This window comes from Crocuta crocuta, unplaced genomic scaffold (genome assembly GCF_008692635.1).
Source record: "Crocuta crocuta isolate KB4526 unplaced genomic scaffold, BGI_CrCroc_1.0 scaffold422, whole genome shotgun sequence".
NCBI classification, from domain to species: domain Eukaryota; kingdom Metazoa; phylum Chordata; class Mammalia; order Carnivora; family Hyaenidae; genus Crocuta; species Crocuta crocuta.
The window spans coordinates 1,551,369-1,569,096 of NW_027529554.1; positions in this window are offsets into that span (position 1 = coordinate 1,551,369).

A 17,728-nucleotide genomic window follows, 5' to 3' on the forward strand; every position below is an offset into this window, starting at 1 on the left:
CTCTCTAACTCTGCCCCTTGCCCCCTCAAAAATAACAACCAAAAAAAAGTCGCTCCCGGAGGACGAGTAGAAATGAAAGCTTACCCAGCCTGCTCACGGGAGAGTCTTGATTCTCCAAGTGTCTCTTCTCCCAACTTTCCTGACAAGGGAAGAGACTAGCGAGCCAGCATTCCACTCTGCCCGGCGTCGGGTCCTTCGTGACCCAAGAGACAGGAGCAGAAGTCCTTTGCTAAGATTCGTACTCCATCAGCAGTCCTGGCGCATGGCCAAGTCTGCAGGATGCAAATCTCTGAAAAACAAAACTAAACAGCTGGTTTTTAAAAAAAATGTGGAATGAATAGAGACCAAGGTTTCCTTTATAATCTTGCTAACATTCTCTTTTGGTCCAAACATTTGAATCTTGGAGTTGAACTGCATGGTTTTGATTTCTTAACTGGGTAACTCTGGGAAAGAACCTGAATTCTATGCCTCAGTTTCCTCATGTGTAAAATAGATAAAACAATGGTTGGTATCTATCTATCTCAATGGTAACAGCAAAGGTAAAGTAAAATATCACCTATTAAACATTTTACATAGCGTGTGGTACATAGTAGGCACTCAATTTTAGCTGTTAGATTTTCTAAAATACGAAATATTTTCCCAAATAGCATGAACACATTAATACTCTATATATCTATTTGTAATTAAAGTATGTTTTTAAGCATACAACTTAATGCAATTAAGCAAAATGTTTATAATTTCAGGGGGATGCAAACCACAACACTGGGGTTTCACTCCATACCCATTAGGGCGGCCACTATCGAAAAAAACAGGCAATAACAAGTGCTGGTGACGCTGTGGAGAAACTAGAATGCTTGTGCACTGTTGGTGGGAATGCAAATGGTGCAGGCACTGTGGGAAGCAATAGAAATGGTTCCTCAAAAACTAGAATTGCTGGGGCACTTGGGTGGCTAAGTCAAATCAAGTGTCTGACCCTTGATTTCGGCTCAGGTCATGCTCTCACAGTGGTGAGATTGAGTCCCAAGTCAGGCTCTGTGCTGAGCATGGAGCCTGCTTGGGATTCTCTCTCCCTGGTTGTTCTCTTGCTCAGTAAATAAACAAACATTTAAAAAATGGTTAAGATGGCAAATTTTATTTGTTTTTTACCACCATAAAAACATTTTTTTAAGTTTATCATTAGCCCACAGTAGTCTGATATACATTCGTGCCTCTATACTTCTTGTTTCTTATACATATCTTCCAGAGATAGAAACAAAATTGTATAATTCTCTTCTGAAACACTTTGGGCTTTCCACTGAAAACCCAAAAGGGTCATTACTTGGAGTAAAGATCATGTCCCCAAACTGAGGGCTATGTCCTCTAAGGCAAAACTAAAACAGAGTCATTCTAACAAAGCCTGAGGCTCAGCCCCAGAGGACCAAGGTGGCCTGTTTGTAATTTAATTATAAGAAGACACAACCCAACGGTCTTCAGAGGAAAGTGACATAAATCCAGATTCTCTACAATGTTATCATTGATTATATGATGTCAAGAGTATAACTAAATAATACTGGGTATGGAAAAACCCAGGAAAATCATAATTAGTGGTAAAGGAAGTGTAAGTACAAGGAAAGATGGGAGAGAAAGAGAAGGGTAAGAAAAAACAATCATATGGTAGAAATCACCAACATTTTCAAGAAAGGAAAATCACCACAGTGGTTCATATTAATTCAATTAATTCAATATATATTCATATGGTAACTATAATGTGAAAAATACTACCACTTTATTAATAGTATGATTATCATCATACAGAAAAAAATGAATAAAAGAAACAGATTTTTCTTTTGGTTTTATTTCCTGGTGTCCAACAGAAAGAATGAAAATGAAATTTATATTCACTTTTCTTTGACGAAACAATAACTACGGTTATTCATATTTGGGTATATGGCAAATATTGTCTTCAAAATTAATATATGGACATACATGGCATAGAGCAGAACTCTTGTGAAACAAACAAAAAAACCCATTCCTTTTAAATTATAGTAATGGTACTGAGAGTTTCCCATCATTAACAGTTAATATGGCTCATATATTGGATACTTCTGATAAGAGCAAAAGGTTATATCTTTTAATTGTCAGATTTTGGTAGTTGCCAGATAAGTTTGTTTAATTAGTTTAAGATTAAAGTACTTAATTTTGTACATGAGAGCTGAGGGTTCACAGGTTCGAGTTCCATGTCAGGCTCTGACAGCTCAGAGCCTGGAGCCTGCTTCAGATTCTGTGTCTCCTTCTCTCTCTGCCCCTCGCCCGCTCACGCTCTGTGTGTGTGTGTGTCTCTCTCTCTTTCAAAAATAAAAACATTTAAAATTTTTCAAAGAGACAAAATATTAATAAGTGCTTTCAATTTTTCCTCCCTTCTACAGACCCAGAAAGGAATCCAGAATTTATCAGCTTTACACGTCATAAATCTTGAATTTGTGAGTTACTCTTTGAGCGATGACTCTAAGTGAGACTTTCCTTCCTTCCTTGTGGCTCTCCCAGAAGTTACCCCTTCGGACTCTACATCAATCAAGGATTCCCAGCTTGAGGTTATGTTAGGGCAGCAGATTCTTTGAGGAACCAATTCTCATGACAATGGAATGCTGCGTCCCTCCGGCCTCTAAATGCTGGGGAGGCTACACTGCATCTCTAAATCATGCTTTGTCCACCCAGACAGGAAGACTCATCCCCATGGTGACAGCCACACTGAGGAGTTTAGGGAGCTTAGACCTAACAGTGTCAGGGAGCTTAATGATCTTCAAACCAGCACTTGAATGATGTTTCTGGAGCATAGTGGATGAAAATAAACAATATCTATTAGCTACTGTGGTACTTTTTTCTTCTCTGAATATTTTAGTATTTCTACCATAAAATAATTCCTTCCTTCCACCCACCATCCCTTCCCTCTTTCTCTCCCTACATCCCTTACCTCCTTCATGTCCTTCCCACCACCCGCCCTGCCCGAAGGAAAAAAATTCCTTTCTTTCAGTGTTCTTCTCTCATGACCCACACCTCACTGAAGAGTGGTTCTCATTAGAGAAATTTTAAATACATTAATCCACATCCTTGGGCTTATCGTGAATCCTCTACTGCCAAATCTTTAGGATCTTTTCAAGCACCCTTTACAACTTCCACCAAGCTCACGGGTGTCCTTTCTTACTCACAACCTCCTCTCATCAGCCTCTGCACAAAAACCTGAAGAATGTTCATTTCCATCCCAACAAAAAAATAAGCTTTTGTCCCTCCCCCATTAAAAAATTACTCAAAGGCAATGGGCATCGCCATTTCATTAATTAATTTCTTAGATCAGGCTGGGGGTGTCTTCTGAGATGCTGTTGGCAGTACAAACAGCAGGAAATTTGTTTGATATGACAACAGAGGTATGAAGGGAGAAGATGGGGTGTGTGTTTCTGTGTGTGAGCACATATGAGGAAGTATGGGTATAAATATAGTGGGAAAAAGGTAAGGAGATAGATTAAAAGGAAAAGAGGAAACAGTAAATGCACACAGTGAGTACAGTTTTGCAGCTTAAAAAATTTTTTTTACGTAGTCTAGCTATTTAAGCTGAGGTGCCAAGAAACCAGAAGGCATTCAGAAAATATTCTAACCCTCTTTAAGACATTGCAAACCATTTTTCCTGGTTTATTTCTACATGACAACAAACCTTTATCGCTGAAAATTAATAAAACTGTGAGGATTCTAAAAAGAGATGATATAACTTCTGAGAACGCTTTAAGATATAAGGTGAACGACTCAAAGTTCTTAGTTATGGTTACTTTTCCTATTGTGTGTGTATAAAGCTGTATATGAAGGTCCCTCCAGAAGCTCTCCTCCAGGGGAGGAAATTGCTGCATACAAATGTGTGTGTGTGTGTGTGTGTGTGTGTGTGTATTTAATGTAACAAAAAGTCTGCTTATATCTTGGACTTTTTCCCCCAGTGAAGGCAAAGCTAATTCTCAGCTGCCGGAAGAGTGTTCTGAGCCAAGCCCCTTTCCACCCCAGCAGGATCTTCTGGAATCTCCTGTTAAGGCCCATGGACCCAATAAATCTCCCAAGATGTTCAGTTACTGCACTTGAGTCCTGGCCAGGCTGGCTTCCTTCTATTCCTGAAGCAAGATTTCTAAATCACCTCTTGGGAATGTGTGAGTCCTAAGGGATAAATTCAAATACAAATGTAGTAGCAAACTCCCATTCCTTATTTTATTCCTAAAAAGCATTATTACGACAAACCAAAGCAACACCAGGAACACAGAGCACACTGCACGGTCACCTACTGCAAGGGAGAGATTTGCGTCCCTTCTGTTCCGGGATGTCATGTGGACAGGAAGTCTCGTAGGTTTACTGGTGAGCATGCGGGACTTCGAGTGGCTTGGGGGCTGGCAGCAGGGAGGACAGGCAGCATCGGGGTTGGAAAGCAAAGGTCTCCTGGACCTATCCTGGCTTGCTCTGTTCCTTTATGCTCCTTGAATTCGTTTGCTAGGGCTGCCAACACAAAATACCACAGGAAGGTAATTTCTCATAGTTCTGGCAGCTGGAAGTCCAAGATCAAGGTGCTGGCAGGTGTGGTTTCTCCCAAGGCCTTTCTCCTTGGCTCACAGAGGAGTGATTTCTTGCTGCATTCTCTCCTGGCCTTTCCACCCTGGGGATATTTCCCTGGTGTCTCATCACTTCTAAGTACGGCAGTCTTACTGTTCAGGGCTTCACTCTTAACGACCCCTTTGGAGGCCCTCCACATAGAATCACTTGGGATATTAGGGCTTCAACATACACATTTTAGGGGAAAACAATTCAATCCATAACAGGCAGTCACTGAGTCAGTGACTCAGTAGCTAAGAGCAAGATGGCAGGTTCATGGAAGCGATAGTCATCATGCAGCTCACAGGGACACCCATAGAAAGCTCTTCACTGATGATGATCCACTGGGTCCTCCTTCCCTTTCCAGGTGGTGAGTGAGATTGTTTAAAGGTAACCTGTGGTTCTTTAGGTCTCTCATAATGACTCTCATACCTGTTTGCTCCTAGGAAATGCTCTGCTGAGTCCAAAGTCTCAGCTTTATAGTCGGTTTTTTGTATCAGATAACTTTTCCTAAGTAGCAAACATTTTGCCTTTTTTGCTAAAAGGCGTACATGTGCACAAACACATTTTAACAATGTAAATCTGTAAGTGATAGCAAAGTAGGATGGGTTATAATAATCAGAGTAGTTCATCTCATGGCCCCAAACCAGAGGCACAGCAGCTACTTCCAAGCCACCACTGAAATGCACGGCTGATCCTATGTAAAAGCTGATGACGCAGAGCAGATGTCTTGTGAAGGTCCTGAGTGGACTGGATCAGTAGATGCTTTTGCCAATTCTTAGGCTTTTAGTGAGATCGCGCGTGTGGTGAACACGCATGTCTACTGGGTATGGGATGTGGTTGGGGTACTGTCAGGGCAGGGGCTGGGGCTGTGAGCCCAGGCCAAAGGCTCAGGCAACACGATTCAAGAAAATGTCTCAAGAAATCCTAAAGAGACTCAATGAAAGTTTTCAAGTTATCAGAGTCCAATGATTGACAGTTTAAAAGTAGTTGTTCTCAAAACACTTTCAAGAAGTGGTCAAAACTTTCATAAGCTCTAGCATGGAAATAATGAATGAATTGACACATCATTTGCTTTTTTCTCTGTTGTCATCTCCACCGATGGTACAAAAGCAACAGGGATGCCTGGGTGGTTCAGTCGGTTAAGGGTCTGACTTCCGCTGGGGTCATGATCTCACAGTTCGTGGGTCCAAGCCCAGTGGCGGGCTCTGTGCTGACAGAGCTCAGAGCCTGGAGCCTGCTTCAGATTCTGTGTCTCCCTCTCTGCTCCTCCCCCACTCGTGCTCTGTCTCAAAAAATAAACTATATATATATAAAAGCAATGGTGGGTAAACAGTTGTTACCTTAACATGAAGCAGTGGCATCCACCTGAACTAGCCATCAGTCACTGTGTTTTTTGTTCTCATATACTTCCAAAAAAAACAAACAAAAACACACCAACGCTTAATGAGGCAATAAAACTTAAGATTTTATCAAATCTTGTCCTTTGAGTACTCATTTCTTTAACATTCTTGATGAAGAAATGCAAATACAAATAAAGCACTTCTGCTGCATACCAATGTCCAAAGACTGTCTCAAGAAAAAGAACTTTTTTGTTCGATATCAATCAAATGGTTAAAAAAAAAAAAAAAAGAAAATGCATTTTGATTGAGTGCAAACGTTAAGTAGCTGCTTTTTTCATGGACTATCAGGAACTTCATTTTTTCCCCAAAGAATGACTCTGGTTATTTGGATATTTGGTGTTATGGACTGAATGCTGTGCTGTACCCCAATTCATATGTCGCAACCCTACTTCACCATGTGATGGTATAAGGAGGTAGGGGCTTTGAGAAATGACTAGGATTTGATGAGGTCACGAAGGTGGAGCCGTGATGGATGGCATATTAGTGCCCTTATAAGAGTCACAAGCAAGTTTACTTCCTTTTTCTTTTCTCTGCCATGTGAGGATATGAGAAGTCAGTAGTCTGTGGCCCAGAAGGGAGCTCTCACCCGGAACCTAACTATACTGGTACCCTGATCTCAGCCTCCAGAACTGTAGGAAATAAGTTTCTGTTGTTTATTAAGCACCCAGTCTACAGTAATTCATTATAGCAGCCCAAACCCACTATGACATTTAGCAAACTTTTTCTTCAAAAACAAAATAAGTGAGCTCACCACATCATGAAAAAATAACTGATGATATTTGTTGCCAATGATAAAATTCAAGCTTTCAAGTGAAAATTAAAGTTTTGGAAAATCTGCATCTGCCATTGTACACTTGAAAGCTTCCCAACAGTTAAAGACTTTTCTGATGAGATTAGTGGTGATATTATCTTTTTTTTAAAAAAAAATGTTTATTTTTGAGAGAGAGAGAAAGAGAATGTGTGAGTGGGGTAGAGGCAGAGAGAGAGGGACAGAGGATCTGAACAGGCTTCATGCTGACAGCAGCAAGCCTGATGAGGGGCTCAAACTCAAAAACCACAAGATCATGACCTAAGCTGAAGTTGTACACTCAACCAACTGAGCCACCCAAGTACCCCAGTAGTGATATTGTTTTAAAGAATGTGATTTTTTAATTTTATACAATTAAATATGTCAATAAAAGAGGTTGAGAATCACTACCTTACAATTTATGTTGGGCTCCTGTTATTCAGACCATTCTGATTCTTCCATACAAAAAACAGACATAAACCACACACATGAAAATTATAAATTAGAGTTTCTCTACTTCAAAATGATAAGCAGCTAAGCTGTTGGGCTGAACTTTGAAAGGTGTTTGTGGATGTCCGGGGTCACTGAAAATAAAGTAAGACTTATTTACCTGTTAAAAGTATAGATACAAAACTCCTGGTAAAGTCAGTATATTTTTCTTATAGTTCAATTCTAAGAGGAAGATCTAGAACATCTGTAACCTACACTCCTTCTTGGTTTGAATACATTACAAAAAGAATACTTTCTGGAGTCACATAGATGTTGGTTTGAAATCCAGATCTTCCTCCTTCCACTTATGTGTCTGGGATACATTTATATCTCTGAGCCTCCAAAATAGTCCTCAGTGACCTCTGTTCCCTGGTCTTTAAACCTTTGTGCCCCCTGCATGATGGTTCTTGGTCTCTCTGACCAGTAGAATACAGCAGACATAATAGTACGCAATGTTCAGGATAAGGTTATAAAAGACTGCAACTTCCATCTTGAGTTCTTGCTTCTCTTTGAATCACAGCTCTGGAAGAAAACAGTCTGGACCATGAGGCGACTGAGGCAGCATGTGAAAAGGCCATGTGGTGAGAGGAAATGTGGTGAGAAACTGAAGTACCAACAACCATGTGAGTGAGCTCGGAAAAAGGTTTCAGCCCCAGTCACGCCTTGAGATGCCTGGTGCCCTCGCTGACAACTTGTCTGCAACGTCGTAAAAGACCCTGAGCTAGAACCACCGAGTGGTTCCCAAATTCCTGATCTCAGAAACTATTTGTTGTTTTAAGTTACTTTTTTGGGGGGAGGAGGGTGGTAATTTATTAGCCAGCAATACGTTTAAGTACTGTGGTCTTTCTGTGTTGATCCTAAAGGATATCTTTTCCCCCTTGAAAAGCTACAGTTGTGTTAGAGTTAGAAATCTCGCACTGTGTTTTGTCAGTTACTATTTCATGCACGCAGGGGGCACATTCAGTCACCAGTTTCACATTTTCCCTAAAGAAAGCTTTACTACAATTTGGAGGTCAGTATTGTTTCAATTATTTTGGTTTTCCTTTTCAGATCCCTCCCTGCCCCCTGATAATACATACGTTAGATCCTTTTTTACTGACTTCTACAGCTACCATTCTCTACCAAATTTTTTAAATCTCTTTCTTCATTTCCTTTAGGTGTTTAAGTTTCCTCCTTTGCCATCTTCTACTTCCTTTAAAGCATTTTGTGTTGGCTTTGTTATTGTTTATCTTTGTTTCTCAAGTGACTTTTTTTTTAAGTATTATCTGAGTTCGTTCACTTCTCATTTAAAGTTTCTCTACTCATTTTATTTATGAAAAAATTTTAAACATTCTGATTCTTGATATTTTATCAAAGCTTATAATAGGTTTCCTTATCGTCTGGTCTTCTCCCTTAATTTTATTTAAACTCCTCTTTCCTTTGCCTCTGTTGTCTCTGTGCTGCTCAAACAGGATTCTACTCTCAGCACTTTCTCCTTGGTTCAGAGCTCTGTCATAGAAAGTTGGCTGGATTTGTTGCTTTCAAGATTTCATAGGCACAAATCGCTGGACAGAACTCGCATCCTCAGTCCTGAAACCCAGCTGAAGTCCTCTGCACAAAGCAGCCTGCAAAATGCCTTCCCAGGTTCTGCAGCGATTCCCAGGATAATGCACGGAGCTTTCCAGGGAGTCACTGATGGTCATTTAGTAGATCTTTGTTGTTAGTTTGGGTCTCTTAGTTACTCTGACTGTTTTAATAGGGAAATTTAGAGAGAATCGAAAACTGCATTGCCATTACTACCTAATTCCTAGAATGGTATACTCTTGCTTTCTTTTGGACAAAATTTCCTTGGAAAAAAAAAATTTTTTTTTTTACAAACTCGTGCATCTGTTTCTTAGTTAGCTTTAAAAAAATAAGTGTATTATGTAAAATTTAAAGGTAGAGAGTAGAAAGAATAGTATACTGCCACCCCTCTGTGCAACTGATGAGGGAGCGTGGGGCAAGCTGAGGGCAAAATACAGGCTGGTACACACACGCTGCCCCCAGATGGAATATGTGTGATGTTCTTCGGATACTCCTGGCTACTCAAGAACAAAGGAAAGGGGTTTAAGTGCTTGCTGTGCTGATGTGGGAAACTAAGGCAAATGAAAAATTAAAATCCCTTAACTGCCTACAGCCCATTGACAAGTCCTTGAAACAAGCAGACTGACCTCCCTATCTGAGCTCAGTTGCTTCAATGATGACACTTTTCTAGCGGCAAAAGAGAACCTTAGCTTAATATTATCCCAACCTTGAAGATCCTGTAAATCTACTTCCTTTATCTCAACTGCCCCGAGATATATGCTGGCAATCATACTCCGAGTTTATGGCCCCGTGCGTGATATACATCTGAAGGGTCTATGACTGAGGTTTTATTAAATGGTAATAAATGGCGTTTCCCCAGCAACAGCTGGCCCCTCAAGGTCCTGGAAACCTTGCTTCCAAAATTCCTTAGAGACTTACTCCATCCCTAACTCCCTCCCAACTTGAGGGTATATAATAGTTACCCATCACGACCCCAGTGCAGCTCGTCCTGTCCACGGGTCCTGTCCCCATACTTTAATAAAATCACCTTTTTGTACCAAAGACATCTTTAAGAATTCTTTCTTGGCTACTGGCTCCAGAGCACTCGACTCCCCGCCAAAACTTCACCACAACCATTTTCAATACTTATTAGCATATAGCCAACCTTATTTCATATTTAGCCCTTTTTATTCCTGCTCCCTCAATAGATTATTCTGAAGAAAATTCAAGACATCATGTCATTTCAGCATGACACATTTTCGTGTTTTAATTATTTTTGAATGCCGAGTTTAATGTATAATATAAATAAACAACAGGCTGAGAGAATTTACAAGTTCACAAAAGTTACAAGCGCATAATGGAGGCTTGGCTTCACATATCGTAAGAAAATTAGGTCTATGGCTGGGCCACAGAAATCAAAATTAGCAAGACATCTCTTCTTAGAGATTTACGAAGCAACAATGCTAAACACAACAACACTTAAAACCATTGATGCAATTTTCTATATCAGAAAATCTAAGAGTCATCCTCAATTCCTCTTTCCCTTCCCCCAACAGAACTGGCAACCCAAAGTTCTGTCCATTCAACATCTTCAATATTTCTATTCCCACTGCCACTGCCTTGGTTCAGGACTCCTTTATTTCTTTCCTAGACCATGGCAACAGGTTTCTAACTCACCTCTTGACCGCTAGTCTCACCCACTTCAGTTGCTCTTCCAGGAACCATTAGCAAGACCTTAAATGTAAATTGATTCATTTGGCTCTTCTGTTTAGAAACACTTCGTGTCCCCCTATCACTTGAAAACAACTCCTTTTGAAATAAACTGAGCTGCTCAGGATATAGATCCTGTTTATTTCTCCAATCTCTCCTCTTAACTTTGTCTATACAAAAACTGTACATATAACAATATGCTGTTCAGGGCACCTGGGTGGCTCAGTCGGTTAAGTATCCAACTTCGGCTCAGGTCACAGTCTCATGGTTCATAAGCTCGAATCCCACATAGGGCTCTGTGCTGACCGCTCTGAGCCTGGAACCTGCTTCGGATTCTGTGTGTGCCTCTCTCTCTGCTTCTCTCCTGCTCACGCTGTCTCTCTGAAAAATAAACATTAAAAAAAGAGAGAGAGAGACGTTGCTCTATTTTTTTCCCCCAAACCCTTCCCTCATACTGCCAGCAAACTCTGACTTACTTTCAAATTTCAGCAATGTTTCTTCCAGCTTTGAAAAAAAAAAATAGCTTTATAGAGTAAAATGACCCCATTTTGTTCACAAAGAAAACTTAAATAGTATCTTGGACTTTCAATATTTTGCCTGCATTTTTAATCTCATTTGTTCCTCAAAAACCTCCATGAAGTATATAAGGCAGGTACTCGTTCATTTGGATGAATAAACTGGGCAGGGGCAGCACTCAGTAGGGGTAGAGGGAGGAGAAGGCTTTGGAAAATTCCACCAGGCACCATTCCTGTTGTATCCTATAGAGATGATTCCGCCCCAGTACTGCAGCAAGCAAATCTGCCTTTGTTTCATATAGATCACTTTCAGAGTTCACAGCAGGGGATGCCGTTCATTATGCAGATTTTTGACCTGTTTTCTTTCTTTCTTTTTTTTTAAGCTGTCATGACCAGTAATCCTAAATAATAGGCAACTAAAAAGCTTTCCCTTGGAAGAAAGTTAGTTTTTTCCTTACCTTCTTCACTCACAAATGCACCCAGGTCAAAAGTTTAGGGAAGCTTGGTTTGAAATGGTATCCATGGTTTTCTTATGGTAATTTTTGATTTCTAAATACAGAAGTGATTTAATTGTAAAATCCTGCTGGTCCAGTTAGAGGTCATGGGAATGGCTCTATCGAATATAAAGAATTGGTTTTAAACTACTAGTTGGCCAAAGGCGTATTTAGCAAATTCAGAAAAGCAGTTTATGACCTTTACCTACACTTGAACTGAAATGGTAATCTACATCTCCAAAGACATTAAGAATTTCAATTGGACTTTCTGTGGTGACACTTGGAACGACTGATCATTGTGTTCTGAAAGAAGATGAAAGGATCTAGGTGAGAGGTTATGAGCAGGCAACACTGCCTGTGCGACTGACAGTCAACTAGGAAATAGCCTCCAGAATTTCCAAGTTTTCCAGATGCAATATTCAGCTCATTTTTTTGGTTTACATGTGGTAAACAAACACTTAGAAATTCACACGCTGTAACACCCGTTGTCCCACTCCAGCTACCAAGTTCGTTAAAATGGAAAGGATTTTTTTAAATTGCAAATTGTTTGTCTTCAGGTTGTGGGAACAGCTTTAGTTTTTCGATAAATCCTTTTTTAAAAACTGAAAACATATGAATAATAAAATTCACTTCAAAACCCTGACATGCTACGCTTTACTTTTTAGTTTCAAACTGTAATGTCTTTGATGGCAGTGATGTGCTTCCTTCAAACCGAATGTAACATGTAAAAAATAAACTGATCGATTGTGCAAGTAATAATAATGCCATAGTTTACTCAGGTCTGTAGTCCCTCCTATTGAATAATGTAATCTTAAGAAAATAGTTAAATAAAACTGAATAAAATTTCCAAGATGAAATTTAAGAAAACTTGTATATTTAGGAACTGAAAATTAATTACAACAACTTAATCCCTCAACCATGTTTGAGAATGCTGTAAATTAGCCGGTCTTTAGATCAAAAAAAAACAAAAAACAAAAAACAAAAACAAAAAAAACACAAGTAGATTAGAAGAGACCTCTAGTGTTTATAGAAACTTACTACGGTTTCATTTTAAAAAATCTACCACTGGGAAGATGGAATAAATGTACTTTTTCCTACTTTTTAGCAAAGTACAACTAAAACCTCTGCATTATATATAAAAACCCGCATAAGAGGACTCTGAAAGGTGAAGAGAAGGACAGAGGGTGGCTAAAGACCTCAGGACAAGAGGTGATGTGTTCCTTGGGTTTTTCCTTTTGCTTCCTAGATCCCAGACTTGGAGCGAAAGCTGGCAACCCAGAAGTGCCACTGAATGGAGAGCAAACAAAGCAATCCTGTCCTCTAGAAAAAGAACTAAGAAATGGGCAGCTAGCAAGATTAAAAAAAAACAAAAAAAAACCTGTTAGACAATAATTGCTCTGCTCCAGTGAAACACCACAGATAAAGCTGTAGCTCCATCCTACACATGCCAACAAAAGCCAAAATGGGAAGCCTAGATGTCCACCATCATGCCCAGACTGTAATAGCAGTGGCACCAACCTCTCCTGAATGCTTCTACTGGGCTAGTGCCAAAGAAAGCTGATCACAGAGCTAGGACTTTCATCCCTCCTGGGCAGTATCACTCAAGACCATGTAGATTTTCATACCTACTAAGAAGTAATGAGCAGTAACATAGTGCCTTTGCCCCTCTCTGCTGGGCTTCAGAGGAGGCCTACAGATGAGTCAGGACTTTAAAAACTTTTTTAAAAATGTTTATTTATTTTTGAGAGAGACAGAGCACAAGTGGATGAGGGGCAGAAAGAGTGAGAGACAGAATCCAAAGCAGGGTCCAGGCTCTGAGCTGTCAGCACAGAGCCCAAGGTGGGGCTTGAACTCACGAACAATGAGATCATGACCTAAGTTGAAGCCAGATGCTTAACCACCTTAGCCACCCAGATACGCTGGGACAAGTCAGGACTTTTATCTCCACCCAGCAGTAATGAGGCCAATCCATCCCCATAATATCAACATGCCATGAGGAAAAGCAGTAACGAAGCCCAGAAGGTAGTTGAGTGTGGAGCAGGAATTCCTACTCCCAGCTGATGGTAATGACTAGCTCCTCCCCTCAGATGTCAATGAAGGTCAAGGGGGATCCTAAAATTCTACACTATCTGGCAGTAATGAGGCAGTACACTTCCCACTTCTGCTTTCCCTTGCTAGAAGAAACAAGCTAAAACATAAGATTTTTTTCATGTCTATTTTCGATAGAGAGAGAGAGTGCACAAGACAGGGAGGGACAGATAGAGAGAAGGGAACAGAGGATCCAAAGCGGGTTCCATGCTGACAGCAGAGAGACCCACGTGGGGCTCAAACTCACAGACCTCAAGATCATGCCCTGAGCCAAAGTTGGACACTCAACTACTAAGCCACTCAGGTGCCCCTAAAACAGAAGAGTTTAATAAAACCCAAGATCTCATTACAAAATGTCTTGGTTTTAACCAAGAACCAAGAAGATCTCAAATCAAACAAACAAACAAAAACAGTGAACAGCCAATATGAAGATGACAAAAACATTAGAATTATCCAATAAAGATCTTAAAGGATTCATCATTAAAATGATTCAACTAACATCACAAATGTGCTTGAAACAAATAAGAAGTACAAAATATTAATGAAGAAATAGGAGATATTAAAAAAGAGAAATGGAAAGTTCAGAACGGAAAAACACAATAATAACAGCAAAAAACAGTAGGTAAGCTCAGCAGCAGAATAGAGGGGACAGAAGAAAGAAACAGTGAACTTGAAGACAGACAATAGAGATTACCCAATCTGGGACGAGGGGAAGATGGTGGCAGAGTGGGAGGACCCTAGGTTCACCTTATCCCCTGAATACAACTAGATAACAATCAAATCACCCTAAATACTCTAGAAATTGACTTGAAGACTGGCAGATTCTACAACTAAAGGTAAAGAGGCCATATCAAAGAAGGTAGGATGGACAGAGATGTGGTTTGGGAGAGAAACAGATTGTGGCTACTGCCATGAGGAGTGAGCTACAGTCTTGGAGAATGGTGAGAGACAGATTAGCATACAGGAGAGTGCACAAGGAAAACAAATCCCCATAACTTAGAAAGCAGGAAAGGTCGAATTTCCTGAGTTCTTGCACCTAGTAGGCTCTAAGCCTAGAGTTCTAAAGGTCAGTGGGCTTGGCTGGGGGAGAACCCAGAAGCATTAGGACTGCTCCTGGAGAGAAGGCAGGGCAAACAACCTAAGGACATATAGTGGGAACAGTGATCTAAAGAGTGCCTGGGGCACACAGTACAGAGGTTTATTGCTCATCTCGGAGTATATCCCAGGGAGGCAGCATTCATGGACAGCTGCCTTCATAAACAAGGGAACTGGTAGATGCCATTTCCCTCCCCTGCCCCTGATGATAAGCACAGTGCCCCCTGCAGGAAGCAGCAGAGCACTGACACTCACTACCTAACACCAAAGCCCCTATGCTCCAGGGGAACTACACTTCTAAGTCCCACTTGCCTTGGTCCCAGTACAGTGGAACCCCTCCCTCAGAAGACCAGCCCACACCCCTGCTATCACTGCGTCTCCTGATCTGGGAATTTTGCAAAGCTTCAGTTTCAGCGACAGTGGTGGCTCATTTCAAAGCAGACTAGAGGTCACCTACTTAAAACATGTCACATTCAGACCAGGGACCAAACACTGCACACAACAGGAAAAAAAAAAAAAAAAGAGGCTTTGCAGATGAGTGGCTGGAAGAATAGAGCAGCTGGACAAAATAGTAGAGCACATGTAGCATGCACTGGAGGCAGACCTAGAGAACCCAGTACCATGGGAACAGAGAACACTACAGGACCACTTCTTCATAAGACCATTACCCTCAAGAACAAGAGATGTAGCTTACTTTCCTAACACATATCAACAGGCACAGAGACTTAGATAAAAGAAGACAAAGAAATCTGTACTAAATGAAAGAACAGGATAAGGCCATGGCCGGATATTTAAGCAAAACAGATATAAGCAATTCTCCTGATGGAATATATAAAGCAATGGTCATAAGGCTACCCACTGAACTTAAGAGTGGAAGATGTCAGTGAGACCCTTAACACAGTGATAAAAAAGAACCAATCAGAGATGAAGAGTGCAATATTTGCAGGACGCCTGGGTGGCTCAATTGGTTAAGTGTTTGACTCTTGGTTTAGGCTCAGGTTATGATCTCATAGGTCATGAGATTGAGTGCTACATTGGGCTCTACACTGTCAGCATGGAGCCTGTTTGGGATTCTCTCTCCCCCTCTATCTGGCCCTCCCCTATTCATGCTCTCTCTCTCTCTCTCAAAATATATAATTAATATAAACTTAAAAATAATATTTATATTATAGGAGTCCCAGAAGAATAAGAAAAAAGGGGGTAGAAAATTTGTATGAAGAGATAATAGCTGAAAACTTCCCTAACTTGGGGAACTAAACAGATATCCAGATCCAGAAGGCACAGAAAATCCCCAAGAAAGGTAACAAAGGCAGATCCACATAAATACATATTATAATTAAAATGGCAAAATATAGAGATAAAGAAAAAAATTTTAAGCAGCAAGACAGAAGAAAGCAGTTACATACAAGGGAAACTCTGTAAGGCTAAGGGGATATTTTCAGCAGAAACTTTCCAAGCTAAAGGGAGTGGTATGATATATTCAAGGTGCTGAATGGGAAAAATCTGCATCTGGAGGCAAGAATAGTCTATCCAACAAGCTGTCATTCAGAATAGAAGGAGAGATAGAGTTTCCAGACAAACAAAAAACTAAAGGAGCTCATGACCCTTAAACTAGCCCTGAAACAAATCTTAAAGGGGACTCTTCTGGTGGAAAGGAAAGACCAGAAGTGACAGTATGAAGGTACGAAACACAAAAGCAGTGAAAATGAACATTTTTGTAAGATTCCAATCAAGATACTCACAAAATAAATGGATGTAAAATATAGTGAGGAGAGCAGTGAAGAATGGGTTCAAACTTAAATGACCATCAAGTTAATACAGACTGTTATATGCAGAAGATATTATATACAAACCTAATGGTAAACACAAATCAAGAACTCCTAATAAATATGCAAAGAATAAAGAAATCCAAGAAGCTATGAGAGAAAGACAAGAAAGGATCAGAGAAAGTCTTTAGAAACAACCAAAATCAGGTAATAAAATGCAATAAACACATACCTATCAATAGTTACTTTGAATGTAAATGGACTAAATCCTCCAACCAAAAGACACAGGGTGACAGAATGGATTAAAAAAAAAAAAAAACTAAGACTTATCCATATGCTGCTCAAAGAGACTCATTTTAGACCTAAAGACACCTGCAGATTCAATGTGAGGGGATGGAGAAATATTTATCATACAAATGGATATCAAAAGAGAGCCAGTGCAGCAATACTAATATTGGACAAAATAGACTTTAAAACAAAGACTGTAACAAAAGACAAAGAAGGATACTATGTAATAATAAAGGGAACAATTCAAAAAGAAGATATTACAGTTGTAAATATTTATGTAACCAACATAGCACCCAAGTATATAAAACAGTTAATAACAAACATAAAGGAACTAATTGATAATAATACAATAACAGGAGAGAATTGTAACATCCACTTACATAAATGGAAAGAGCATCTAAACAGAAATAATGGCTTTGAACGACACACTGGACCCAATGGATTCTGGTACTAAAATAGACCATTCCATCCTAAAACAGCAGAACACACATTCTTATCAAGTGCACATGGAATATTCTCTAGAATAGATCACATGTTAGGCCACAAGACAAGCCTCAACAAAATAAAAAAGATCTAAGTCATATCATGTATCTTTTCTGATCACAATGCTATGAAACTAGAAGCCAACCATCAAAAAATAAAACAAAACAAAACAATCTGGAAATACCACAAATACATGGAGGTTAAAAAGCATGCTACTGAACAATGGAAAACCAGGAAATAAAAGAAATAAAACCTACATGGAAACAAATGAAAGTGAAAACATAATTGTGTCAAAACCTTTCGGATGCAGCAAAAGCAGTTCTAAGAGAGAAGTTTATAGCAATACAAGGCTACCTCAAAAGGCAAGAAAAATCTTAAAACTACCTAACCTTACACTTAAAGAAGCTAGAACCAGAACAACAAACAAAACCTAAACCCAGGAGAAGAAAAGGAATAATAAAGATTAGAGCTA